This window comes from Zootoca vivipara, chromosome 12 (genome assembly GCF_965207765.1).
Source record: "Zootoca vivipara chromosome 12, rZooViv2.hap1.1, whole genome shotgun sequence".
Lineage (NCBI taxonomy): Eukaryota > Metazoa > Chordata > Lepidosauria > Squamata > Lacertidae > Zootoca > Zootoca vivipara.
In genome coordinates, this window is record NC_142595.1 from 21837325 (window position 1) to 21864679 (window position 27355).

Here is a 27355-nt window from a genome sequence, read left to right on the forward strand (position 1 = left end):
AGGCTTTTTTGCTCACTTCAATGAATTTACTCAACCCCCTAAAATGAAAAACAAAACACAGCTCCTTCAAGCACCCTGCCACACTCAGTCGCAGTATCCAAAAGGGGACTCCCAGATCACATTGATAGGAGGGTGGTGATCTTGAAAAATCCACCCAGAGCTAAGTTTGAGAGAGCAGAGTAGGCTCAGGTGAATGGAGTTTGAAGCCATGACCATTTCTGGGGGACAATTTTGGGGTGGGAAAAACAGTGGTAGTTAAAACACTTAAATTTGCCCATTCTAAAAACAACACCACATTCTTTAAATGGAAGCTGCCGGATACGCATCACCCCAATCTCTGAGTGGTGTGAGATTCCAGGGGTCTCAGGCACTTAGCCAGTGGTTATGTTTCCTTTTGGAAATGAGGCACGGCAGAGACTGTGGTGTCCTCATGGTAAATTGTTTATTTACACATACATACAACCTGAGCCTGCAATGGAGGGATTCACGGCATTAACACTACAATAGAGTCATGCTACTGCCATAGGCACAGCCTTGGATCAAAACAGACATCAACTATTGTCCTCTGGCCCTTTCTTTCCAGCTTGCCGCCTTTACCAGCCTGCAAACTTTTTCCTTAAGGTCACATCACCACCAGCTCTCAAACTCTACTTCAAATTAAGCCTTTGGCTTCTAACTAACTCTGAGTTGAGGGAGGTGCCCCTCCCATTTGCTGTCTGGCAGAGTCCCCTCTCTTTGGCTTTCCTAATGGCTCATCACCTTCCTTTTGCTCTTCTAACGGACTGCCTGGTTTATATTCTAACATTTGCTGAATCCAGGGGTTCAGTGTCTGGCACCCAGAAACTCATAACACAGCTGAAACTGGCACCCACATTTTGGGAGGAAATGTGTCAAAATGCATACATCAAAGAAAATAACATACAAAATTACAATAGAGAAAATTGCTTTCAAAAACATGTATATTAGGCAAGTCACATAAAATATGCTTTATTGGGAGAGATTTGCACTAAATTGCTGACAAATTTTAATGAGGTTTTTTTTAATGCAAATTACTGCAGAAACATGCTACTGTGAATTTAAGAACAGTACATTTGAGAATGGAAAAAGATAAAGTTTTGCCCATCCCTAATCTGTGGCAAACAACTGCACAGGGCTTATCTATCCTGATACAGACATATTTTTCTTAGCAGCTTTGGAATCTTGCCTCAGAGATGCAGCTCCTACAAGAAAATGGGCCCAAGATACATCTCAGGACTAAATTTTGTTTGGTTCATGTTTTAATGCAAGCCCACCTAACTTGCACTTCCTGAAATAAAAAGCACAATGAAGTGCAGCCATCCTTTGAAATTCAAACTTCTTTGGATTTTGCCATGCAGTTCTCCAACCCAAAGAATATGTATGCAAATGCATATATATAGGATGGTTTAAATGAACAGATTCATTCATTCCTAATACAAAGGTGCTATTGTGTGCCACAGATTTCGTGACTGCATCATACAAGTGGATACATTACAACATTGGGAGCATGTCAGTGACTTCTTGAAAAACACAGGGCTTAACTATACTACAAGCCTAATCCAGTTTAACAGTCATTCCATCGCTACAGGGAATAACAGCAACTGTAGAACAGTGAGCCAGGGGGCTTGGAATCTTTAGCAGACATGGTGTCACTAACCTTACTATAAATTCCCAAGATTCTTTTGGGGAAGCCATGACAGTCAAACGTAAAGGAAAGCAGTTCCCCCCTAGATATTGTTTCCAGCACTTACATCTGAAGAGATAAGTGGAAGATTGCAGCTGACAAGTTAAGTTTCCAATTGTCTACAGCTGTGTTGTATCTCTCCCATGGCTTCTGCTAGCAGAATAAATAAATGAAACTATGATGAAGGAACCAGTGCTCCCTCCTTCTTTGGGAAGTTGGACAGGCATGGCCTTTTAAGTAACCAAGCACTGTCAATACCACCCCCGCCACCCCCTAATTATTTAGATATGCTAAATCTAGGCACATGGTAACCTGCAGATAAGTTCAGACTTGTACATATAGAGAAGGGAAGATTTTAATAGTAATTTAGACAAGAGCAAGCACATGGATGACACCAGTCCTGACAGCAAGCAAAGCTTTCCAGTTAACTCCAGAATTCTAATTTTAGTTTTTAATTAAAGCAGGGGTTCCTGACCAGCTCTTTGCAGACCAAACTTCATTCAGGTGGATTTTGGGTTGACGGTAAGGAGCAGCACATTCATCGCACTAAATATTCATATTGCTTTTTAATTGTTTTTTTATTGCTTCTTTTACTTCTTGCACTGTGTTTCACTGTGTTACCGTCTGAGTTAGATGGATTCTATGGAATTCAAATTGTCATTCAATAAATACAACACATAAGAATTAAAAGAAGCAACAAAATGCATTTAAAAATCACAGAGCAGCTAGCAACAATTGTTTCAACAGGCAGGGGGTGGGGAAACATTAAGTAGTGTACTAAGACCCTCCGCAATTTTCAGGCGACTCATGGGAGGAAAGTTTGGGAACTATTGTCCTAATACATACAATTCTGTATGCAATTTTTCTGTATGCATGTTACTGCAAGCCATTTCCCATGACGGAATGCATTTTTATATGTTATTTTCATGAGTATATGCATTTTCAGGCACACGTTTCCCTAACTTACACATTTTGCTATCCATGTTTTTGGTTCCTGCAAAATTCGGAGGAGTACAGATTTCAAAGGGTAGCACCTGCTTTGGCTCACTATTGATTTGGAAGTGAGAATTAGGAAGGATCACCTTTAAATGAAAACTGAACTGAATTTTTCAACCTTACTGACAGATGGGGAGCAAAGCTCTAGTCAAAAGGTGGGAATGGCTGTGGGTTGCCAGTGCACAGATTTCTGTGGCATGGAGATGGGGTGCTTAGCACTTGTCATTCATAGGATCCTGGGTAAGAGAGGTGTGCTTTGGGAAGAATGTCTCATTGAGTTCCTGTCAGAGGGGATTAATAAAGGAGAAAACATTCTCCTGAGTCTTCAGGCAATGTTCAAGATTCACATGTTGGGCTTTCTTTGCACGGGGAGAATAGTGTTTGGAAAGAGCTGATAATTCTCAAAGGAACAGAAATAGTTTCCCATTGCTTCTGCCAGGGATTACAGCCAGCTACAAAGTATGTTCTCTGTATTGGCAAACAGGTATGTTTGCTTGCTACAGAACCCCCAAATGTACGCAGCTAGTCCATACTAAGAGGGTAAACAGACCTCCACTCTCTGCATGCTCCATTCTGCCACTGGATCTGACAACTTTTGAAAATCCAGAAAGAGGGAGATTTAGGTTTGCTTCATGGCTATTTATTCTCACCCTCTCAATCTATGAGGAAAGGGAGGCTAAACAACCCTCCTGTGCCTGAACATATTTACATATCTTATTCCCATTATTTTAAGGCTGAAGAGGGGATGTATGTCTTCTCCGTCCTTTGCACATTATCTTCTAGGGTGTTTCCCCCCCTGCATGGTTTGTACGCTGAGCATTTGATCAGAGAATTTTAACTTAATTAATTTGCTCTCCCCTCCAAAAAAATGAGGCTACTGCCTTGTAAAAAGTTCAACTCTGATCTATCAGCTTGGCTTCAGCAAGGCTTATTAAGAGCAGAGCTTGGCAGATCAAAGCACTTGCCAACAAACCTGAGCTGGACTTGCAAAGCATACTTCACATGGTGCATTGCATGGCACTTTGCAGCATAGCTGGGGTCCTTTGTAAAGCTCTTTCCTAATTCCCTGCAAAGTGTTAGTTAGCTTGCAAAGGACCTGAGCTGTAGAGCAGTTTGCTTTGATCTACCAGGCTCAAATTTCAATTTCAAATAACATTGGATAGAAAACTTCAGTAAGTTTCCAAAAAATAAGGAGAACATGTCCAAATTAATGGAGTAGTCAGAAAACCAGAGTTTACGGTGGTTGAGGGTATTTGCAAAGGGATGCTTTATGAGCAAGGAAAGAGGGTTCTTCCCTCACCACTAAGTAACCAGAACCACATACACACACATTACCTGTGATTTAGGATTGCCACGTAGACAAGAAAGAGTGCTTTCAAGGATGCATTGAATACTCCCAACTCTTATTTAGAAATTAATAACATTTCAAACATGCAAGCATTCTTATGCATTGCAAAGGACTGGTGTCAAACATACAGGGTATGTTAATTTTGCAAATAACCCCTTTATTTGCCTTGCACATGTTTTCTGTGACTTGTTACCTGCTCTATGTATAATGTATTGATTTATTTCAAGGATTTGTCTACTGTGATGCCTTAATCACAGTCATCTCTAAGCATGATATCGGAGACCCAGTACAAGTTAAAACTAAACACCAGTTTGTATAAAATTTCATCTGCTGGGTTTACTCCCTCCCTCTTCTGCCTGTTGAAGAGTCCCATGAATCTCAAAAAACCTGCCTGTGTTAAGTTGGCTAATAAGTATTCTAGTCTATATACCATGTATCTTCTTACATTTCATGAATTATTTTATGGCACAGTGTGTCAAGGGATGAGAGCTGTGAGATTCAAATGAGCATCAGTGGTGATAATATGCTCTTATATTTATGGAACACCTTTCACCCAAGAGACCCTCTTGACTTCATCTGTGTACCTGCTACTCTACTAAGATGCCTGGGCCTTTGAAAGCAAAGCCTGTGGCTGTTTATACTTGGCACATGATCCACACAGGAATAGAAGCCCACATCCCCATCACTACATGTGGAGGGTTTGAAAGCTACCGTGTGGCTGATGAAGGAAGAAAAGAGAACACTGGGGAGCTAAACACAACAACATTGATGAAATTCAATGGTTAGATCTGGGGGAGCTCACCTAACTGAGAGCATCTCCAGCTGAAGATGCCCAAATTCACTTCCAAATAAAAAAAGATTACACTAAATTGTTTCATTATGCAAATGAAGGTGACATTATGCAAATCAGATGCTTTGTTTTCCTGACTGTGACACTCTGAGTGTTGTTTAGCTCTTCAAAAACAGGCTTTGATTTATTGTTGTTTAAAAAGAAGAAGAAGAAATTAAAGGGAAAAACATGGATGAGAACAAGCCAGCCAAAGGTAAGTGCTTCAAGACCCACCGATTTCAATGGGAGATTGAAGCATGTTTTTCGTATTACCGAAATCAAAAGCAATGGAGCTTGTTTGCTGAAGTTGTTTGACACCAGCAGCAACACGGCAGATTACACCCGAACTGACTGGCACATGTTTTTAATTGCATGCTTTAATTTCCACACCACATACGAGATTTTTGAGAATTTATTTTGCTGGATCAGATTCAGCATCCACATTAGCCCTCTTCAGGTGTTGCAAAAGTCAATTCATTCAACAAGCAACAGGAAGAGTCCCTTGTACTGTTCTCAATAAGTTGGAGGACTAATGAATGAAGCAGGAAAACTCTGTGTGCTTGTGGAGGATTCCCACATGTTTTAAAATCCCTGGAAAAAAACATATAGGGAGCCTCCACACAAGAGGCTCCCTGCTTGATATGTTTGCCTTCCATGATTTGCAGAGTGATACGAAAGGTGAGGAGGAGGGGCGGAACTTGTACACTTCTCCCTGTCAACAGCCCCCTCCTGGTGTGTTGAACAAACTGTAAAGAAAGCATGGCTTGATATCATGCACTAGCTGTGGTATTTGCATCAAGACCAAATCCAGCCTTCTGTAGTGAACAGGCAAGAACTACCCGACAGCTAAGCCTGAAAGATGGAAGAGGAGGCAGCACTTGTGAGTGGGGTCCTAAACAAATGAACATTAAGTGGTCTTGAGATAACTACTCTTTTGCACCAAAGCTGCTCTATTCTCCTAATATTATAAACATTTGATACATTTGCATTGTTGCAAATGAAGCATCCATGATGTGCAAGAGCCACACCTTGTTCACGCTTCCACAAGAACACTGAGGCCGACAGACAGGAGCCTACAGAAAACCCTGTCCCCAGAGCCTGTCAGAGGCAGGACCCTTCCCCTGATCCTGAGCAACCAAATGCCACCCACCGTAGTGCCATAGTACCTCATTGGTCCAATCGTGCAGGCAGCACACCAGGCAGGTGGTCAAGGAATGTAGGAGGCATGGCTGATAACACCAAGGTTGCAGGTTTGATCCCTGTATGGGACAGCTGCATATTCCTGCATTGCTGGGGGTTGAACTAGATCAGGGTTCCCCCGCTGTTGTTTGACTACAACTCCCATCATCCCTAGCTAGCAGGACCAGTGGTCAGGGATGATGGGAATTGTAGTCCAAAAACAGCTGGAGACCCAAGTTTGGGAAACCCTGGACTAGATGGTCCTCAGGGTCCCTTCCAGCTTTCCACGCCCATCTTCAGGCCAGAGGGTTGGCCCTTTAAGAATTTGAGTTTTCCTCAGGGGGTGGAGCTTAGGAGAGGTAGCCTGGTGGCAGACAGTTTTAAAATGCGAAGGTTGTCTTCAATGTTTTGTGAGCTAAATTTGCACACCTGGAGCTCTCAGTCGGCCTGCCTTGCTCAGGGATCAGACACTACCTGACACCAACTCCAACACGTGTATGCCCCACCCCCCAAATGAGAGCCTGAACACTGTGATGTCTTAAGACTACAAAACCCATGATGCAGTACAACTTCAGACAAAAGGCAGGTGGACAACATCTGCCTTACTGAAAGGAAGTTATAAAGTTGAATTACATGGTGCAGATGGCACCAGGATTCAAATAGGCATCTGGTTTTGCTATGGAAATCTGCTGCTCAAATTAAGGAGACAGGACTCAAAATGAATTTCCTCTGATGGGGTTTTGCTGCGCTGTCTAGACTTGGCAGCAGCGGCTTAGTGTGCTTTGAGTTTGCTGAACTTTGGTACCCTCACTGATTTGGTGTCTTTCACTAGCTGTGCTGGCTGCTGTGCCCTTTCAATTCTTTGCCAAACTGATAATCTGTAAATTGACAGGGGTTCACAAAGGCAGAAGAACTTCCAGTTCCCTTTCTTGCTAACGCAACCAACAAAGGAAATGAGTACCTTGAAAATTTCAAAGACAGGAAAAGGGGAGATAAAACACCACAATAATTTTCAGACCCAGCCTAGATCGCAGGAACACAGCAAGCTGCCTCATACTCATTTGGCACCATTATAGCATAGCTATATTAATAAAACTCTCACCATTGTGCTGGAGAGGCTACAGTAGTATAGGTACAACATTTCACATGTGGTGGACGTTTGAACATAAAAAGCTCTTCTGGCAGAGGGTGTTTACAGAAATAAGCTATATTACAGGCCAACATATGGAATGTACCCCAAGTTTTGGATTGTTAACTATTTTTAAAGAAGGGCAACCTGACCTTTGTTACAAAGAACTAATTACTTTTCTTTTAGTAGCACAGAACTGGAAAGGATTGGAACAACTGTGTATCTCTCATTGGAAACAGAATGTATGGCCTATTGCTGTATCAGAAAAATTAACAAAGAGATTACATGCATTGAATAATGCAAATGATATAGATGATTTTGTTGAAATGTGGCATCCCTTTATAAAACACTTTACTGATAACCCTGAAGAACGGCAACTACCAAAATCACAAATTGGACTCTGGCAAGCTTATCTACGGTAGATTGATCCGTCCTGGAGGGGGGGCAAGTTGGGATTTTTAGTTTAGGGCTGCCATACATCCGGAATTTCCCAGACATGTCCAGGATTTGTCTGCCGAAAATAGCGCCCGGGCAGTATTTTCAGAAATTGGTTAAAATGTTCGGAAAAATCCAGGCACATGGCAGCCCATATTGGAAGTGTTGCTTTTTTGGTGAATTCTTTCCCCCCCCCAAAAAAAATGCTCAAAAACTTAATATTATTACTGTATTTGGGGGTGGGGGGGATTTTGCAAAGAAAAGGCTCAACAACATAGGCCAAAACAAAACAAAACAAGCTCAACAATCCGGCTCTCCAGGCAGGGGACATCCCCCCAGCCTACCTGGAGATGCCCTGGTTTGAACCTGGGGCCTTCTGAATGCGAGGCAGATGCTTCTGCTACAGGATTTCAGACAAGGGACACTCTTAGCTGTAGCTGGAGGCACTTGGGACCTTCTGCATACAAAGAATGTGCTTTTTCACTAACCTATATGGCCTTGGAAACGGGGACAATTATTTTTAAAGCTCTGCACACACACACACACACACACACACACACACACACACACACCCCAATCCACAGCAAATAAGGGAGACCACCCTCTCTCTCCACAGCCCACTCTTTTTCAACATCGGGACTTAATCTGAGGGTTGTCATATATACCAAGGACTGACCTGGACCAATCTGGATGGTCACTGCATTTATCCTATTATGGATGCCCAATATGCAGGATTTCGTATACCCATACCTCTTAGCTTGGAGATGTATTGTCACCTTTTAATATAAAACTGAACCCTGACAGGGTGGTCTTGGGTATGCTTAGCCAGTGCTGTACTTTAAAAAAGGGGGAGAGAAGGGGAAGCGAGGGAACACTTTTGGAATCTGAGAGGTGAGGGAGTGTTGTGTTCCTGCACAATGGTTGCAAGAGGCCTGGTCTATCTACCACCCCGTCAGAGAGTGCAAAACTCAACTCAGCAGTTGTTCACCTGAATGTTCAAAATATCTGCCCTTCTCTCTGCCAATTGATTATATATTATTTAGCCAATACACAGACCGCTTACCAGAGGGCTAGCCAGCGCGGTGCCCTCCAGATATTTTGGATGACAACTTTCATCACTCCTGACCACCAGCCACGCCATGTAGGGTTTTGTTACCTTCCTCTCCTGCTGATTTTTATGAGGGCAACACTGAGACTAAGGGCTCACCTACACTTCCGATTGTTCCAGGCCTAGAAAGCATGGATCCAAGCATTTTTACGCTCATCCCATGTGATCTAGGCATGGGTCCAAGAAGTTTTTCGTTTGCCTGGCCGCTTTCCCCAGGAAAACTCACTCTTTAGTGCCGAGTCTGAGCAAATGGCAATCTGCTGAAAAAACCTATTGACATCTGTTCTGATTCAGAGGTAAACAACTGGTTTTCGGGGGGGGGGGAGTGGCAGGACAAGAGGAAGTGTGAACTAGCCCTGAGGAGGAGGAGGAAGCTGGCAGGTGGTGTAAGCAAGAAGATAGGCCCGTGGGGACTGGATGAGGGCAGACTGAGGTTGGTGGGGCAGTTCTCCATTTGCCCCAATGGACCAGCCTCCAATGGCAGCACCTGCTACACGACCAGAGAGCGCTACCCTCAGAAGCTAGGCAAGGCAATACAAAGCAGGCACTGCCATAGGGATGAACTGATCAGGCTATTTCCAGGCCCTGCTAGTTTCACATGTGTTTGTTCTGAGCTATTTCCTCACAATTCAGGGGTGTATGTGTGTGTGTAATTAACTGCATGGAAATTCAGATTCTTAAATACGCATTTTAATCTAAAGTACTATTTTTAATATGCATTTTGTTATTTTTTTTTAATCAAGCATTGCACCGCAAAATTTGTGTTCCATTCTGCATATTATTAGTCCAGGAAGCGTGAATCTGGCTGGTCCGCTTAAAATTTAGGATTAAACAAAGTCTTCAAGCATTTCCCGTTTTTCCCAAGTTAACTTTGCTAACAAGCAAAATAGCGGTAGCTGGCAGTGTTCTGTTAGGCCTTGAACAATGTAAAACAGTGGCTTAAAAATGTTACAAGACAGCTCAGCATGAGTAAAGATTTGAAAACGCAAATACAAGAATTGTCATAATCACAGAGAGATGGAATAGTGCAGCAAACAAATCCCTAGTGGTTTCAATTTACTTTCGCCCAGGGATTTTTAAATTATTATTACAGAACTGGCTGCCATAAAGATAAAGCTCAGTTTGGCTCACAAAATGTGCAGCCCTACATTTCTCAGAGCCGTTCAACATGCCACATAAACTGAGGAGGCAGACTGAGGGCCCCAATTCATGATGTATTTGTGGTTTGGAAGCTATTCAGTTTCTTCCCATGCTGCAAAGTTAACTTGAGGAGTCCTAGGCTGTGTGGGAGGTTGCCGTTCTTAGAGCTCCTACCCTCCCAGATATTACCCTTCCCGTAAACTGGTACCAACTTTAGAAACCAACTAAGTTTGTTCTTGGAAGTGTGCATGCACACAAAAGCTTATACCAAGAACAAACTTAGTTGATCTCTAAGGTGCTACTGGACAATTTTCTTATTTTTTTTTACTAGCTGGCCCAGCCACGCGTTGCTGTGGGTCATCCCTGTGATTCCCCCCCACCCTGTCCCGATCCATGACATATCCCTCCCCTCCTCCCTCCAACCCCCTGGCTCATCCCTGTGTTTTGGTAGGATACCCTTCCCTCTGTTTTCTCGGGGGAGTGTTGTCCCCTCCCCCCTGTATCTCCATACATTGGCCCCTGCACACGCATCGTGAACATTTTTATATATTTAGATTTTAAAAATTTGAAATAAGAACCTGAGAAGCAGAAGTTATTATTGTTTAATTTTATTTTTGGGGTTGTCATTTATTTTGGTGGGTACTGTATGATTGGGCGCTGTTGTGTGTTTTTTGGGGGGTTGTGGGTTTTTTTCTTTGTTATTTGGATTTTCTAATTTTGGAGTAGGTGACCCAGAGAACCAAGAGAACTACTTTAATAATCCCGACCGGGGGGGGGGGTCAAATAGCGAAGACCCACAGCCCGGTAGCAACAGAAGGCGAGTTTCGAAGTGGCCGAGCTGTTCAGTTCCATAAAAAACCCAGGAAGTGGCAAGAGGAAGGTAGGAGATTGTAAATCGGGGGGGGGGGGGTTGGCCACTGCAAATATCCGAGGACTTAAACTTGGGAGAGAAAGTGCATGCAACAATCACCTCCAGGCTTGACTATTGTAACTCGCTCTACGCTGGGCTGCCCTTAAAGCTGACCCAGAAACTCCAGGGGTGCAGAATGCCGCGGCGAGGCTCCTTACAGGGTCCCGGCCGCGGGATCACATTCATCCAGTGCTTTACCAGCTGCACTGGCTTCCGGTGGAGTACAGGATCAGGTTTAAGGTGCTGGTTTTGACCTTTAAAGCCCTATGCGGCTTGGGACCCTCGTACCTACGGGACCGCCTCTCCTGGTATGCCCCGCGGAGGACCTTAAGGTCCACAAACAACAATATTCTGGAGAATTCCGAGTCATAAGATGGCTAGATTGGCCTCTACTAGAGCCAGGGCCTTTTCAGTACTGGCCCCAACTTGGTGGAACGCTCTTTCCCAGGAGACCAGGGCCCTGCGGGATTTGTCATCTTTCCGCAGGGCCTGCAAGACAGAGCTGTTCCGCCTAGCCTTTGGGTTAGACTCAGCTTGACCCCTGTGTTTTCCTCCCTCATGGCTTGGATTTATGGACTACTTGAAATGAGGCTGCACTTTAAATTTTAATACTGTATTTTAATCTGTATTTTAATTAATTGTTTTTATGTTTTATTGTAATTCTGTTGGTGTCAGCCGCCCTGAGCCCGGTTTTGACTGGGGAGGGTGGGGTATAAATAAACATTTATTATTATTATTATTATTATTATTATTATTATTATTAGGGTTTTTTTAAAAGACGCAGAGGCTTGGAATCAGTCATAGTATAGAGCCTAGGTTAAAAGGGGCACGGCTCTCTTTTTACAGGGCGCCTGCATCATGATGGTGCAATCAAAACCCATTCCTCTCATGCTTTCCATGTTCAGTTTCCATTTTCCCATCCACTCAGAGCTCAGACTATATTGTAGTTTACCCAGGCGCAGGTGGTCTATTCAATAGTGTTCCTGGCATTTTCCCTTTCCCAGTAGTCTGGCTTTGCACAATCAGGAGTGCAGTGGATGGCAGAGGGAGTGGGTTTAACCTCCACCCACCCACCCACCATGATTCCAAATGAAAATTTCCCGGCACAACATTTGGTGCTGTGGAAATAAGAACTAAGCTACAAAGTGGCAATGATGATCCAACAGAATTGCTATTTTAGTTTAAAAGCAGAACATGCATTCTTGGGTGCTGCTAAATTGTCCATGTCTGCAAGCACCCGCACACGTGCACTTTGAAGTGGTACAGTCCAGAATAACTGAAGCCAGCCCTCATGATCACATCAGAGAGAGCAGAGCCTCAAAGTCAGAAGACACAACGCCAAGGGAGGCTCGAGGCTATGCAGCTTCTTTCTTCTCAGAAACAAACCATCTCCATTCCCCTGCACTGGGCTATTTTTCATGTAAACATGAAAAGAAGAAGAAGAAGAAGAAGAAGAAGAAGAAGAAGAAGAAGAAGAAGAAGAAGAAGAAGAAGAAGAAGAAGAAGAAGAAGAAGAAGAAGAAGCAGCAGCTTCTCGGGAGGACACAGAAAGGGAGGAGGAAGACACCCTGACACAATTAAGCAATTCTCAAATCCCATGCAACAATCCCTTTATTGTGCCTGCTGAGAAACAACTTCATTATATCTGCCTGGTTAGATAAGGCAGCTTTTCTGATGCCGCTTCCCCATGTGCCTGTCTCCCCTTTCCCTACCCCCACATTGCTGCACCACTGTGTCAGCCGATATTACGCTTGCCAACTCTGCCGCCTTGAATATTTCGTTGCTGGAGGCTTCAAAATTGGCTTGGGAACAGAAGCGGAAGGGAGGTGTGAGGCAGACAAAGGGACGAGGACTCCAAATTATTTTGTACTGCACAGAAGCTCTGCCCAACCTAAGTCCCTCCTTAGTATGCACTTTCCCCTACTTGAACCCATAAATCCAACTCTTCCACTCATTCCGCCCCCAAGAGGTGCCTGTCCTTAAGCCAAGCCATCCTATCTGCATTCTTGTCTCTATGTTTCACACTCCAATGTTTAGAGGCGGGGTTTCAGGCACAGACATTCTCAGCCATGCCTGGTTTAACATGGGGAGGGGCAGGGACACAGAACCATTGCAAGGGAGAGGTCTTATGGTTGTCACCTTTTATCTAGCAGGGCTCCTGTACCTTAAGCAGCTGTGTGACAGACAGAAGTTTAGTGGTCAAAGCTTTTCCTGGCCTGGAGATATCAGTGGCAGGAGAGTCATTCAGCTGCTAAATGTCTGTCTGCAGTGTAGCTACGCAGCCACACCATGGAGTAGAGAAGTGGTGGTGAAGTTCAACTTTGGCTCAAACTGAGTTCTGCTCATAGTCTTTTCTCCCCACCCCCTTTATTTAAAACTGCCCAATTTCTGCCTCCCAGTCCTCTGGGCTTTTCCAAATGACCCACTCGTTGAGCTTTAGTCCATATTTCTTTCCATAAAGTTTGCATGGCAGTTATATAACAATGCCCGCTCTTCATTGAGCATCAATTCAGGTTTGTCTGCACCGAGGTTATACAACAGTGCATCAAGCAACTGGTATCCCACCTTTCCCTGTATATTTTCACATCACTTTCCTTACTTTAAAAAAAAGTACGTTTTGAAGGGGAAGGAGTGGTTTTGCTGTGCAACAGAGGCAAATCCACTTTGTGTTACCTAAATTTGTCGTTTTATGATTGAATCCCACCTGCAAAGCAGCCAGTCTGGAAGCAGCCATGACCACTTGCTAAAAGCCAGAGATAACACACAGTCGATGAACTCAAGCAGCCGTCAAATCAGCTGATGCTTTTGGATTGCACTCAGTAGTGATCTAAGAATTCCACCCGTTGTCATAAATGCACATTCAAATCAGTCCATGTCCCTAGAGGTATGTAAACTGATGCAGCAGCAGCTGACAAATCAAGGCAACTTGCAGGGAGCAAGAGAGAGAGAAATGGTTTGATGCCTTTTTTTCTGGTGGAGGTAGCTACTCCAAGCCAGGTGTTAATGTGCTCTTGTCTCCTGATCTGCAGAACAGCCACAGGCTCTAGCTTGGAAGAAATACTGTCCCCCTGGAAGGGAAGACCACGCTTCCCTGAGCAAAAGCCCAGACTTATTGAATGGCTTCAAGCACTTTACCACCAAAATCACCCACCCACTACAATCCCTTCCCCTCATCTCTGCCCAGTTTCCCCTCTCATTTTCAAAAAAAAAAAACCCACCTCCACACACATAAAACAGAAGTTCTATAGTCATGGAAACATGCCAAAGACACATCTTCCCCTATTTGTTTAACATATCCCTATCCAATTTTCCTTTTCTGCTATAGTGCTGTCAATCCACTCAAACACACAGCTCTCCACTACTGTAATGTATATAGAAAAATATCAAGCACCTCCTCAGCAAAGCCAAAACATGGGTCAAACAATCAACCCACACACCCCAAAATACCCCATGCCCCTCAATTGCAAGCAAGCAAGCAAACAAACAAACAAAACCAACAAGTGACAACTTTGGAAATGCCAAAGCAATACATCTGGACCAACCAATAAATAAAAGACTGGATACAAACTTTCAATTTGCACTGAAGAGATACACCAATTATGTGGCACAGATTCGTGTTCTTCCCTGTCCCTGCCTGCCCCAAACTGCAGAACTCAAAATTTTGCGTTCACAGCTGTGAACATTGAGCCACCCAAATAAAGACAAATAAATTGTCTTTCCACTTGTGCTGAATCTGGTTACTAAGGTTTTGCCACAAGCCCTGGTTTCGCCATCCCATCCCTATCACTATCATGCACAATCCGAAAGTAAAACAAAACTGAAATGTTATGTCGGACACCTGCAAATCTTTTAAGCGTCCCAAGCAAAGGCATGTTAGCAGCAGTAATAATAGCCCCAATGAATCACCATTGAAAGCTCAAGAGCCAACCCAAGAACCCCCAAAACAAAACAAGACCTCAGTAGCAAAAAACCCATCTCACCCGCCCCATGATGGCAACACTTCTCTGACCCTGCATCTGAAGGGTGCACAGCTTCTCTTATCCTGTCCCAAAGGGTGACCTTCACAAGCTGGGGCTCCTTGGCATCTCTCCGCAGACACAGTTCTTCAGCAAAGCCACCACCAAGTGGCACCCGGTCACGGAACAATGTCCAGCAGCTGCCGTGGGATCCCCGGTCATCCCTCCTTCACAGCCAGTTCCGTCACATTTTGCTAAGATAACAGCCTGGAATGCGTTCAAGGCAGCCGGAGGGCTGGCAGGGAAACCACCTCCCATGTGGAGGGAACGCATCCCTTTGAAGAGGATGCCAAGAAGTCAATTTGTGTAGTTCCCACCGGACGCCTACCAGGGGATTTTGCTGGTGGGATAACTCCATGTATCACCCCCGGGGCCACAAAGTTCTGTGGGCAGAGATGAGGGAAAGGCATACAGGCTTTGAGGGAAGCTAGTGGCAGAGCCAGACATAGCTAAATTGAGCGGTCATTTGGCAAATGAATTAAAACCTCGATGCTGGAATACTGATCTGGATTAATCCAGCATAATCCTCCTTTAAAGGCAGCCTCAAAGTGGTCACCAAATGGCAACACCCCCCATCCCATTGGGGTGTTCGCCCCCAACTTTCCAGCTGCTAATAGGGAGGGTATAGGGGGCTTCTGGGGGCCGTGGCTGTGGGAGTTTCCCAGGGAGCCAGAAGAATCTTCTGATGCATAAGGAAATTTATCAGATTTGGTTTGTTTGATCAAAAAATAAATGAGGTATCCTTACAAGTACAGAGGGTGTAGCCATACACAGCTAGGGATGGGGGGTGGAGTGGCTGTAGAAATTCAATTCAGCTTGCATTTAAGGGCAAATATACCTAATCCACAATTTGTGAAACAATATGTGAACAGAAGCACAGCCATGCCTCAACATTCACACATTTCGCAACACGGTTCTCCAGCCAAGTAATGGGTGTGTGTGTGTGCGCGCGCGCACACACACACACACACACAAATGGTAAAATCTGCATTAAAAAGTATATATGTCCTGAATCTCTGTGTACCAAGAGGTAAGTCCTACTAATCATGCATTGAAAGTCCCAAAAGCAACACCAGAGAGTAGTCTGACAGTACAAATGGTCAAATAGCGGTCCTGGTCCAATACAACATGCAAGGTCCGAAGTCAAACCGTAAGGTCAGGTTCCCTCCTCTGCAGAAGATCCAGGGTTGAAACACCTTGGGTCAGTCCTGAAGTCACATCCAGTGGAATTCCCAAAGCAGCCAGGCCATGGCCCATCAACTGAGAAAGTTGAGCAGACATAGAGTCTCTGCCTTGCTTCCCCCTTATCTTTGACTGATGCACTTGAGCTTGCTCCAGCTGAGCAGCTGTGCCTCTCCACATGACAAAGCATGTGATCCTGACCTGCCCTGAGCCTAACCGAACCGAGTGACCACAACTTCCTCCCAGACCTAATGGGTTCCATGATCTCTATCTGGTCTACCAGTGATCTGGGCTGGGTTCCCTTGCCTGCCTCAGAGCCCACAGTATTCATGAAGATGGGGGCACCTCTGGTTCTGGTGAGGTGTCTCCTGCCCCTGGATCCTGTAAACTGTTTACTACCACCTCAACACCCTCTGATGTGCCAAGAGTACCTCCTAAGTACCCTAACCTCCCCTTCCCCATATTCAGCTTGTCCCAGTGTGTACCAAATCACGGCCACACCCCTCGCTGGGATCCTCCTCCCCTTCCTCAGTTTGAGTGAAAGAAACCCAAATGGGGATCTTTCCAACTGAAGGGCAATGTCCTAACAACAGACCATCAGAATGTGTTTGATATATCATAACTGGGAAGGTAACATCAAAACTTCATATACAATCACTAATCCAGGTCTAGGCAAAAGCAGACGATAATCTCCATTATTACACACACACACAGCCCTGTTCTAAATGATGGCAAGGCAAAAGGAAATCGTTGCAAACCTCCAGGACAACAACACAAAGGGATTCTGGGGGGGGGGGAATCAAACCCAGTAGTTTCAGACACAACAATGTTTACTAATCCAGGCTTAATGCCTGAAGCACATATTGCGGAAACAGTTCAGTGCAATATCCTTCCCAGAGCCGATGGGAGGCTGTTCCATCGACCCGTTTCAAACTGGATTCATACTCATAGAGATTATGCTTCATATACAGGAGGCTGAACATCCAACCATGTGGCCCCAAGTGAAATCCCTTGTTGGTTCAGATTAGCACAACTCAGGGCTGACTGCTGTAGTTCTTTAATTCCAGATTCCCCTTGAGCATTTGCAAACAAACATAGCTCCCTCCATCCCTCCCTGTCTTGGAAGGAAGATGTGCCATTAGGGCTGCAAAAAGGGATGCTGATTCGTGGCCAGCAAAGGTTTTAAACTTTAACCCGCACCCCAAATCATAGTTCCATGTAGAATCGATGTTTTCCTACCGACACCTTAACTGTGCAGTCTCGTGCTATTTTGCAACACAGCTCCATCCATCAGAAGCCAGACTGGGCAGCCCCAGAAGCCTATCAGATTTCATCGTGTTAGGGAGGGTGTGTGGGAAGAGGCATCACGATCTACACAGTGTGAAATCTATAAAAGCAGAATCCTTTCCCTGGTGAATCATTGGGCAACTGCTTTCTTTGAAGGCATCTGATGCGGCAAATGCAAAGAAAAGCACAGCGTTAAAAAGAAGAAGCAGAAGCGAGAAAATAAAATAAAAAATAAAATAAAAGTTTAGCAGCTGGAAAGCAGCTGGGAAATGCCAAAAGCCTTCTGATCATTCCATACTTCTCCGAGTGGAATGGGTTGCCCCAGTAATCCAGAATGTACCTTCAGCTTCTAGGCTGTTGCGAGGTTTCCATGGCAGATGAAATATGCATCTGTTGACACAGCTTTCTGAAACATAACTGCCAGCTCTGGGGAAACTCTGTTATGTATCCCCCAATTCCCCCAGTAGTGGGAAATCTGAGGTGGAGGAAAGCTGCAGGATTTAGTGTCCTGTGGGATGGGGATAGTTATGATGCCTTTTATTTACATGTTGAGTATGAAGGAGCACACCACCAGAGAACGCGAGTCCACAAAGGAGAATCGGATCTCCAGAGCAAACAGTGCACCTCTGTGGAAACCCACGCACCCCTGACTCCTTCTTACAAGCCATGTATCAAACAGTCCTATCTTCCTTGCCAGCTACATCCCAACTCTGTTCCAGACATACAGATATATGCACACACAAGCAGCAGAATGATCCCCAAACCCACATTAAGCTATTAGGCACGCAGGAAGAAAACCTTTTAGCAAACATGTAAGAATATATCAGGCCTACTTGATCACACCAGTGGCCCACCTAGGTCCCTTCCACGTATTGATCATTCCTCCTGATTTGTCTGCAGGGAACTTAAGACAACCTTGCCTTAAGCAATGGTTGACCCACACTTTTCACTGTGCATTTATTTCCCTGACACCCTTCTTACCATAAGAAGTCTGATTTTGGGGGAGAAGCAGGCTTGTTGCGCAGGAGCACAAATGCTCCAAAGCATTTAAGATGCTGGAAAAGCCAGTCTCTTTTTGCAAATGCATCACAGGCTGTGTACACATGTGAAGAAGTGTGCATGCACACGAAATCTTATACCCAGAACAAACTTAGTTGGCCTCTAAGGGGCTACTGGCCAATTTTTTTATTTAGGTGTACACACCGCCAGCTTAAAACACAGATAGGTTGCTTGTTTTCTCAATTTTGGCCAAAGCTGGCTGGGTGTGTGTGGGATGTACCAAAACACAGTATTTCACAAGAAATGACAGGCTAGACAGCATAGGTGTAGATTATGGGTAATGTTCCTAAACTGAAGGTGGAAGCACAATGCACGCAGAGCAAACAGGGTTGCACATGCAACGTTCTTGCACACAGCCTATCCTCACCTGACAGAGTGAGGTGTCGTATGGAATGCTCCAGTCTGGGATTTGCCCTGTTGCCTTGGAAACCCCATCGCCAGGCAGCAAGCGTAGAGCGCCAGATGTGCGGTCCCTTCACCAAGCTCCCTTGCGCTGTTCAAATGGTGACATCAGGACACATCTGGAAATGAGCCACTCAAGCTCATCTCTCTCCTTGATGCAGGTGACACTCTCCTCGGTGCCACAATATCCTGCAGCTGCCAGGCCTGCGCGGCTGCTTTGTGCCAAAAGCACAGCTTGCTCTGTGGCACCCGACCCCGCCTCTACAGGGGACGTGCTCCTCTCCAATTCCAGAGCTGCGGAAAGCTGTGCCACTGGCTCACATTTCCTCTTACCCCGCATTAGTCGCAACAAGCTGTCAGCTTCCAGCAGGGGGGCACTATTAGTCTGCCTCTAGCCCTTCCCTCTCTACCTACATTAAAGATATAAACATGCTCAAGACCACAGTGTGGTGGGAGTGGGGACTGACACCTGGCTTCAGGTGTGTGAATGTGTCTAGAACTGGCGCAGAAAAGATCTGAAGGTTCTGCTCTGCATGAGGTAAAGGTTCTGGTGCATCCAATGGTGGAACCTTATTTAATTAATTTTATTCATAATTTTTCATCATCACATATACAAAGCAAAACATTAAGCTAAATATCGACTTCCCTTCCTCGTGCTTCAATGGTTCCTGCCGATTACCCCCCGCTGCTGCATAGTCTAATTACTCTGCTTTTCTCCTTTCTCATTTTATCTCAACACAATTTTTGCTGCTAAATTTACTCTAATCCTGCTAACGTTTTTTTTAAAAAAAATATATTTTTATTCATTTTCTTTTCTCAAAACAAATATCCAATATCATTGTTAAACATATTTCCCTATTTCCCCCCTCCCTGTTGACTTCCCTCAACTACCATTTCTGGTTTATTACATCAGATGATACATTCTGCTGTTTATATACAATATTATGTTATCACATTCTTATGCTTCTTGTTCTCTGTAAATAAAACTGTAAATGTTTATTTAAATCCTGCCAGCGAGACAATTTCTTTCTGTTGTTTCTGCAAATATATTGTGAAGCGTTCCCATTCTTTTTCAAAGTTACTATTGTCCTTTTCACGCAGTTTGTCCATTAACTTTGCTAACTCTGCATAGTTCATCAACTTTTCTTGCCATTGTGCTTTTGATGGTACTTCTCCGGTCTTCCAATTTTGAGCTATTAAGATTCTTGCCGCTGTTGTAGCATACATGAATAATGTCTTTTTTTTCTTTCGACAACTTTTGTCCTAACAAAAAAAGCATCTGGTTTTTTAGCAAAATTTTAAAAAAACATGCTTTTTTAGTTCATTGTATATCATTTCCCAATTTTTAAAAATAATCTTACAATCCCACCACAGTAATCCTGCTAACGTTTTAACCCGTTGACGATGATTCTTCCAATATTCTACAAACGTTTTCCAATCTTCCTTAAACACCCTTTCCTCTGGATCTCTTATTCTGTTGGTTAGGCTCGCCAATTCGGCATATTCCATCATTTTCAACTGCCGTTGCTCATTCCCTCCATTTCTGGTCATATTCCATTCAGGCTGCCCCGTAGTTGCGTAGAGAAACAGATTCCAGTTGTGTAGTTTTAAGCTCAGGACTTAATGAACTTATGGAGGAGCCCTTTTTAGATGGTAATATGCATTGCTTCACTTACTTCCAAATGTGGTCAGCTGGTCATGCTGCATTTGGGGCCCCTCCTGCTCATTCTGCTGAGCAGGGCCCTGGACCTCTGACTCAAAGCCCTGCCCTGACAGCTGAAGTTGGATGCCTCTGCTCTCCCCTTTCTAAAGAAGCTCATTGAAAGAAGCAGCATGGACAAAAGATGTAATCCTTTCAAAACAAAAACACGTTTCTAGTTCTTAAGAGCCAGTGTAGTGGTTAAGAGCGGTAGACTCGTAATCTGGGGAACTGGGTTCGCGTCTCCGCTCTTCCACATGCAGCTGCTGGGTGACCTTGGGCTAGTCACACTTCTTTGAAGTCTCTCAGCCCCACCCACCTCACAGAGTGTTTGTTGTGGGAGAGGAAGGGAAAGGAGAATGTTAGCCGCTTTGAGACTCCTTCGGGTAGTGATAAAGCGGGATATCAAATCCAAACTCCTCCTCCTCCTCTTCTTCTTCTTAGGGCAGTGATTTTCAAATGTTGTTCTGGAGGAAACTGGAGGCGCCTCAGAAGCCTCTCAAAGCTTTTTCAGTGACAAGGATCACTGAGGATGGAAATGTCTCCAAGAAAGATTGCCAAATCACTACCCCCAAGGAGCACTTGAAGAATTCAGTTCCCGTGGGAACTGAATTCCAGTGGGAACTGGCTTACTTAATTCACATCTCCCGGACTTAAGTGAGGATCAGAACATAATTGCCCTTCAAATTTCGCACTTCTCCCAAGTCTCCAGTGCAGTTCTTGGCTCAAAATAACATACCAGTATGTACGGTAATAACAATGCATATGTTAGAGTACATTTAGAAAGGAGCTGGCTGGGGCTGATGGGAGATGTAGTCCACAATATTTGATCTTATTTAGTTAGTTAAAAGCATTTATGTATTGCTTAGGGGTATTTTTAAGAAAAAAAATCTCTGCAGTCTAAAAAACAACCAATGCATCATGAAAGCATTAAAACAACCTCAAGCCAGCCAAACAGAAAAAACCATACCCTCCAACATCCCACAGAGGAAAATTAGGACATGCGTCTTTTGGGGCTGGCCGCGTTCTAGTGGGAACCAAAACAGGATATCCCGGGGTTCAACCAGAAACTGGGGTGGCTTCCGTAATTCCGGGATGTCCTGCTTAAATCGGGACAGTTGAAGAGTACGGAAAAAACGTGAACACATGAAAGCATATAAAACAGAAACTCAGAAGATTCAAAGATTATGGGTCAGGGAAAGCCTGCGTGAAAAGCTAAGTCTCTACAAGACATCTGAAGCAACTTATGGCTGCTGCGTCACATACGACATCTGGAGGGCGTCCTATTGGTCTGTGCTATACGTTCCAAATGCTGACCAGATGGGTTGTGTACCCATTGAAGTTTCAGAACCATCTTCAGTCCCACGCAGAGCAGAATGCAATAACAGCCTCGTCTAGATGTAAGCAAGGCACACGTGGGTGTAAACTGAGGCAAGCTCTGCTTTCTCTAGACAGGGTCACAGATGGTGAACCAGCCTAAGCTGGTAAAAAGCATTCCCAGGCACCAATGGCATCTGCTCCTTCTCCATAGACATGTGCTGAGCCTGGGGAAATCCCAAAGCTGCAGCCTTGAGGGGGGGAGTGCAGCCTCATCCAAAACTGGTTGCAAACCTCCACCCAGATCAGTTGACTTCCTAACCCAGAGTACCTACATCTTTTCTAGATTATGCTGCCGTTTGTTTGCCCTCGTCTGTGCCAAAACCGCCTCCAGACACCTGCTCAGGGTTTCAAGGGCCTCGCTAGGATTGGTAAATGGGAAAGAGAGGGAGAGCTGTGTGTCATGCACATGCTGTGTGTCAGCCCAAGCCTGAAGATCACATCTCCCAGCAGTTCCACGCAAATGTCAAAAACCACAAGGGACAAAACGGAACCCTGATGTACCCCATTCCACAATAAATGGCTAATGTAGAAGAGCCCGCCTCCTTTGCAGGTAACTATGGGAAATATGCACATTGTCATCTCTTTTTCCAGATTAAATCCAATCGTTTATATTTCCTACCATAGGGCACGTGTAGCGGGTCTTTGGTAGGAGTGTGAAAGGGGGGGGGTGAACGCAAAGGGAACATTGGCATAAGGGTACAATGTCACTATTTTCAGGTATTTCAGGTATTTTCACATTCAGAATGCACAATTGAAGTTGACTCGCTTCTGCATCGAACCCATTTCCCCACCCAAACTGGATTGGTTTGTTTGTTGTTCATGTATTGTTTGTGATAAGTGCAGTGAGACATGGGGTAACACCTCCTTGGGGCAACGTTGTCTAAATCAAAGCAAATCAGAATGAACGCTCAATAAATAGCCAAGGTCATCTCACCTCCGCGCAGACTTTGTGCAAACAAATCAGGACAGAAGCTCAATAATAGCAGGTCACCTGGAGATGACCTAAGTCTGGAACTGGGAGCAGGGGCAGAGACGGCCAGCATGGGGCTGATTGCCTGACAAAGGCAGAGGCTGGAATTGCTGCAAGAGACACACTGCTGGATGCGGCTTAGGAGCTCAAGGGAGATCAATCTGATTCCAAACGAGAACCTAATGGGCAGCCATCATAACAGCTTCAACTTGGTAACTAAGTGTGTGATGATAGGAAAGCCAATGTATTTCCAAGTGGACGTTCTAAACATCCCAGGTTATAATTCCAGCACACACACACTCTGATTTGGGTTGCCAGACTCAATAGAGGACAGGACTTCTGTGCCTTTAATTGCCCTGCTCTCTTTTGAGTCTGGAAACCTTAAAGAGAAACCAGCAGACCCTTTGCTTGGAAATTAAACAAAGGGTCTGGCAACCCTAACTCTGACAGATCTGAAGATAAGTATTTACATTTTATAGGCCCCATAATCATAGACCTAGGCACACGAGAATAATGTTGCGTGACTATCTTCTCCTGCACTACTCTCAGCTGATAATGTGCTCTGCAAAATAAGTAAATGAAAATGAAATTTGAAGATCTAATTTGTGGCTTTTGCTAACAAAAACAGCTGCAATGTGAAAGTTTGATTTGCATATACTTGAGGCATATTATACCTGCATGTTGGTGAGTAAAGAGTAATCCGCTAAATCAAACAATAATTTGCTTTGATTTTATTAGTAGTAGCAATAGGCCCAAACATTTTTGTAGGCCCTTGGGAGTTTTGTAAACGCCTACGGTGCTTAGATCAGATCAGGCATCCCCAAACTTCGGCCCTCCAGATGTTTTGGACTACAATTCCCATTATCCCTGACCATTGGTCCTGTTAGCTAGGGATCATGGGAGTTGTAGGCCAAAACATCTGGAGGGCCGCAGTTTGGGGATGCCTGGATCAGATGATACAATCCCAGACTATTAGAATTTCAGGTGTCTCGAGTAAATAGGCCAATCCACATGCTGCAAAGAAAGGCAAATGTTTAATCCTGCCTACTACTACAAGCAGTCATGCTTAGAGAAGCAGATGGGTGCTAGTTTTAATTCAGAAAGACTTCTACCCTTGACAGGCTCTTGTATATGGTATGATTCTGGTCCAGCAGAAATAAAATCTCTGTCTCCCTATCCTTGACCTCTAAATCCTGGCCTTATTCCCTTTCTCACCCAGCTTAGGCCTCCCTGATGAATTTCAGTATTCTTTTAAACCCGCGTGTCGCTTAGGGTAACAATTAATCCATCGTATGCTTACAACGCTCACCATTTTGTCAGGATTATCCCGATTAACCTAGAATTAATCCCGATCTCAGCATTAACAAGATTACTGTTAAAAATCGGATTAGTGGGGAAGATGTACCCCCTTGGTTAATGCATGTGGGGTGAAAAGCAGGGTGGGCGGGTTTAAGAGAAGGGTGTGTGTGTCTGGATGCAACCCACCCACGGAATGCAAGAGAAGGCGATGAGCAAAAGGCCTTCTTAAGTTTTCCACCCAGAGCAAGGGCCTCAGCTATTTCTGCTGATTAACAGCTGCTATGTGCTAGGAGCTGCACAGATGTATTTTGATTCAGGTTTTATTTCTTATCTATTGCCAGCATTTCCCGCCAAGAGAGAGTGGGGCCCTAAGCTATAGCTTGTTTAGCTTATATGTAAATCTGGCACTGGTGGGGATGTTATAGAGGCAGGGTCTGTGTGCCCACACACACACCTTACCCAATTTTGTAGCCTATCCCTCACACATCCTTTTGAAGGCCTGAAGCAACCTTTACCTGTGGGAAGCCCTGCCCTGCCCCAAAACACATGCCTTTACACACCAAAGGGTAATGAATAAAGGTTTTGCTTTGCTCAGGATTCTGAGTGAATAAAGACGGATGTTTCCCTCTCTCACAATACTAAGAGTCAGGGTCACCCAGTAAAAAAAGGGAGGCGGAAAAAGGACAAAAGATTCAGGGCTAACAAAAGGAAGTGCTCCTCCAAACACTGTGTAACTGATTATTTGTTGCCGTAAGAGGTAGTGGTAGCTTAGATGACTTCAAAAATAAAGAAAAGACCTGTTGACAGAGAAGTGGGTCTACTAATGGCTTTGAAGCAAGGCAGCTAAATGACACCCTCCATGCTCAGAATCAGAATACGACGAGCTGAAGAGAGAGGCAGCCTTTGCTGAAGGTTGATGATGGGTTTTGTGTATTATTCACACATTTCCTTTGTCCCACTGTCACCTGTGCTAAACAGGTTTTTGGGTTTTTAACAGCAGAACAAAAACACCCTGTTTACTAGAGGTGAGGGCCTCAGCTCAGCGACAAGCATTATTTGTCCCCAGCATCTCCCGATGATAAAAGCTGGGAAAGCCGCCAGGCCTGAATCTCTACCAGTGTAGGGCAGATTCCTGCACTGTTGCTGATCTCACTTTCAAACTACCTGCAACTCTCGGGTGGGGTGGCAGAAGGGAACAAAACCTCCGCCAACTATCATGTGTCTCCCAGCTTGGAGTAACAGATGCTGGAGGCAAGCAGCAAGGCATGGCTGTGTGTGAAGCTCTGCTTGTGAGCATCCCAGGGCCATGTGGTTGACCACCACTGGAGGCAGAAATCTGGGCTAGGTAGACATTCAGTGCCTATTGGTTGTTCTCTCTACGTAAGGTACTAGGTGTACATAGCTATGGGGAGGGGACACAAACACACCCACCCACCCACCCACCCACACCCACACCCACACATCATGTGTGAAGAAGGCCTTCTGGCAGTTCCCTCACTGCAAAACGCGAAGCTGCAGGGAACCAGGCCAGAGGGCCTTTTCGGCAGTGGCGCCCACCCTGTGGAACGCCCTCCCATCAGATGTCAAACAGATAAACAACGATTTGACTTTTTGAAGGCAGTCCTGTTCAGGGAATTTTTTTAAATAGTTGATGCTGTGTTTTTAATAATCTTGTTGGTGGCCGCCCAGAGTGGCTGGGGTAACCCAGTCAGATGGGCGGCATATAAATGATAAAATTATTAGCATTAGTATTAGTATTATTATGTATGTCTTTTGCACATCTCGCAAAACTCCTACCTGATAAGATATGAGTGAGGACTCTGCATGGAGCTGTTTTATGTGCAGTCTTTGCATGTGATGGTATCAGTTCCGTGAGCTATGCACACATACACACTTGCAGAGAAAGTGTCATGTGTGAAGCAGCCTTTAGAGGTTGAAGTGAGATGAGACAGGACTCTCCCACACTTGCCTTTTGCCCTGTGCTTTCTAGGTTTTAAAGCTCAGTGCCTGAGCATTTTATTTTTTGCCTCGCCACTTTCCCCAGGAAAACCCGCTCTTTAACGTTGAATCAGAACAAATGGCAATTTGGGTTTACCGCGGATTGCCTTTTGCTCCGATTGAGTGGTAAAGAGCTAGGGTTTTCATGGGGAAGGGCAAACAAAGACTGCTTGAACAGAGAGTTTTAAGGTGCAGGCCTGTGTTTAGAAACATGGCACTAAAAGAAATCTGAATGAGTCCACAGAGTCAGCACCCCAGACAAGATTAGGGTTCAGGTGGCTTGGTTAACCTTTTCCCCTTCTCCAAGGAGGTATTTTATAAAACCACACACACACACACCCCTCTGAAAGCTCTTGCTCACAATCTCAGGTATACTGTAGCTGTTCAGAAGAGCAGAGAACAAACACAGCCTGCACATGCTCAGATGCACTGTTCCGATTGGCTGTTTTAAAGTTAAGTCAAGGCATCAAAAAGTTCTGGTGATGAAGCTTGGCTTGAATTATGCCCTGGTTGCCAGGCTTAGCAAAACACAACCTTTCATTCAACTACGCAGAGGGCGAATTCTGCAACAGCAGCAACCGCAGAAGCAACAGCAGCACAGAAGGCACAGATGTTTCTCAAAGCTGCTGGCAGGCCTGGCCTTCAGGGCGCTGGCTGCATTTTGGCAGAGGATTACAGCACTAAGCCTGCCTGACATTTGCCTGACTTGGTAGAGCAAATATCTCTGATGCTTGCAGCGCCGGTTCGGCAAACTCCCCAGCCTGCTGGAGGAATGCAAACAAAAGAGACCCACACAAGGTAAGAAGAAGCTGTTGTCTCCTCTGAGGCCTTGGCCTGCTAAGGCTTCAGAGCTGAAAGCAGTTTGGTGCTTAAGGTGGAAAACCCAAAAGGTATCTTCTTTCCTAGTACTCACTATGGAATGAAATCCACTAGGAAAATCTCCTACGATGCCCTAATTGAAATGAGCAGCAGCCATATTTCAATAAAGAATTGTTCCTCTGGGCATGGACAGAATGCATTCCCTGAATCAAGGAGTAACAAAGTCTGGCTTTACTCAGGTCTGAGATTTGAGATTCCACTAAATCAGAGGTGGGGAGCCTGTGGCCTTCCAGGTGTTGTTGGATTTTGGCTCTGATCAGCCACAGGCAGCAGGGTCAGGGATGATGGGAATTGTAGTCCACCAACACCTTGGGGGGGGGCATAGGTTCCCCATCCCTGCACTGGGGCTTAGCCTTCAACCCTGTTGTTAATATCAGGGCTAAGATGTGTAGTATAACAACAAAGAAG

General features: G+C 44.8%; 1 protein-coding gene across 10 annotated transcripts in view; it reads right to left on the bottom strand.

Moving 5' to 3' along the window:
- The window catches only part of SRCIN1 (SRC kinase signaling inhibitor 1), a 263545-nt gene that overhangs the window by 73656 nt on the left and 162534 nt on the right, over window positions 1-27355 (bottom strand). The window lies entirely within an intron of this gene.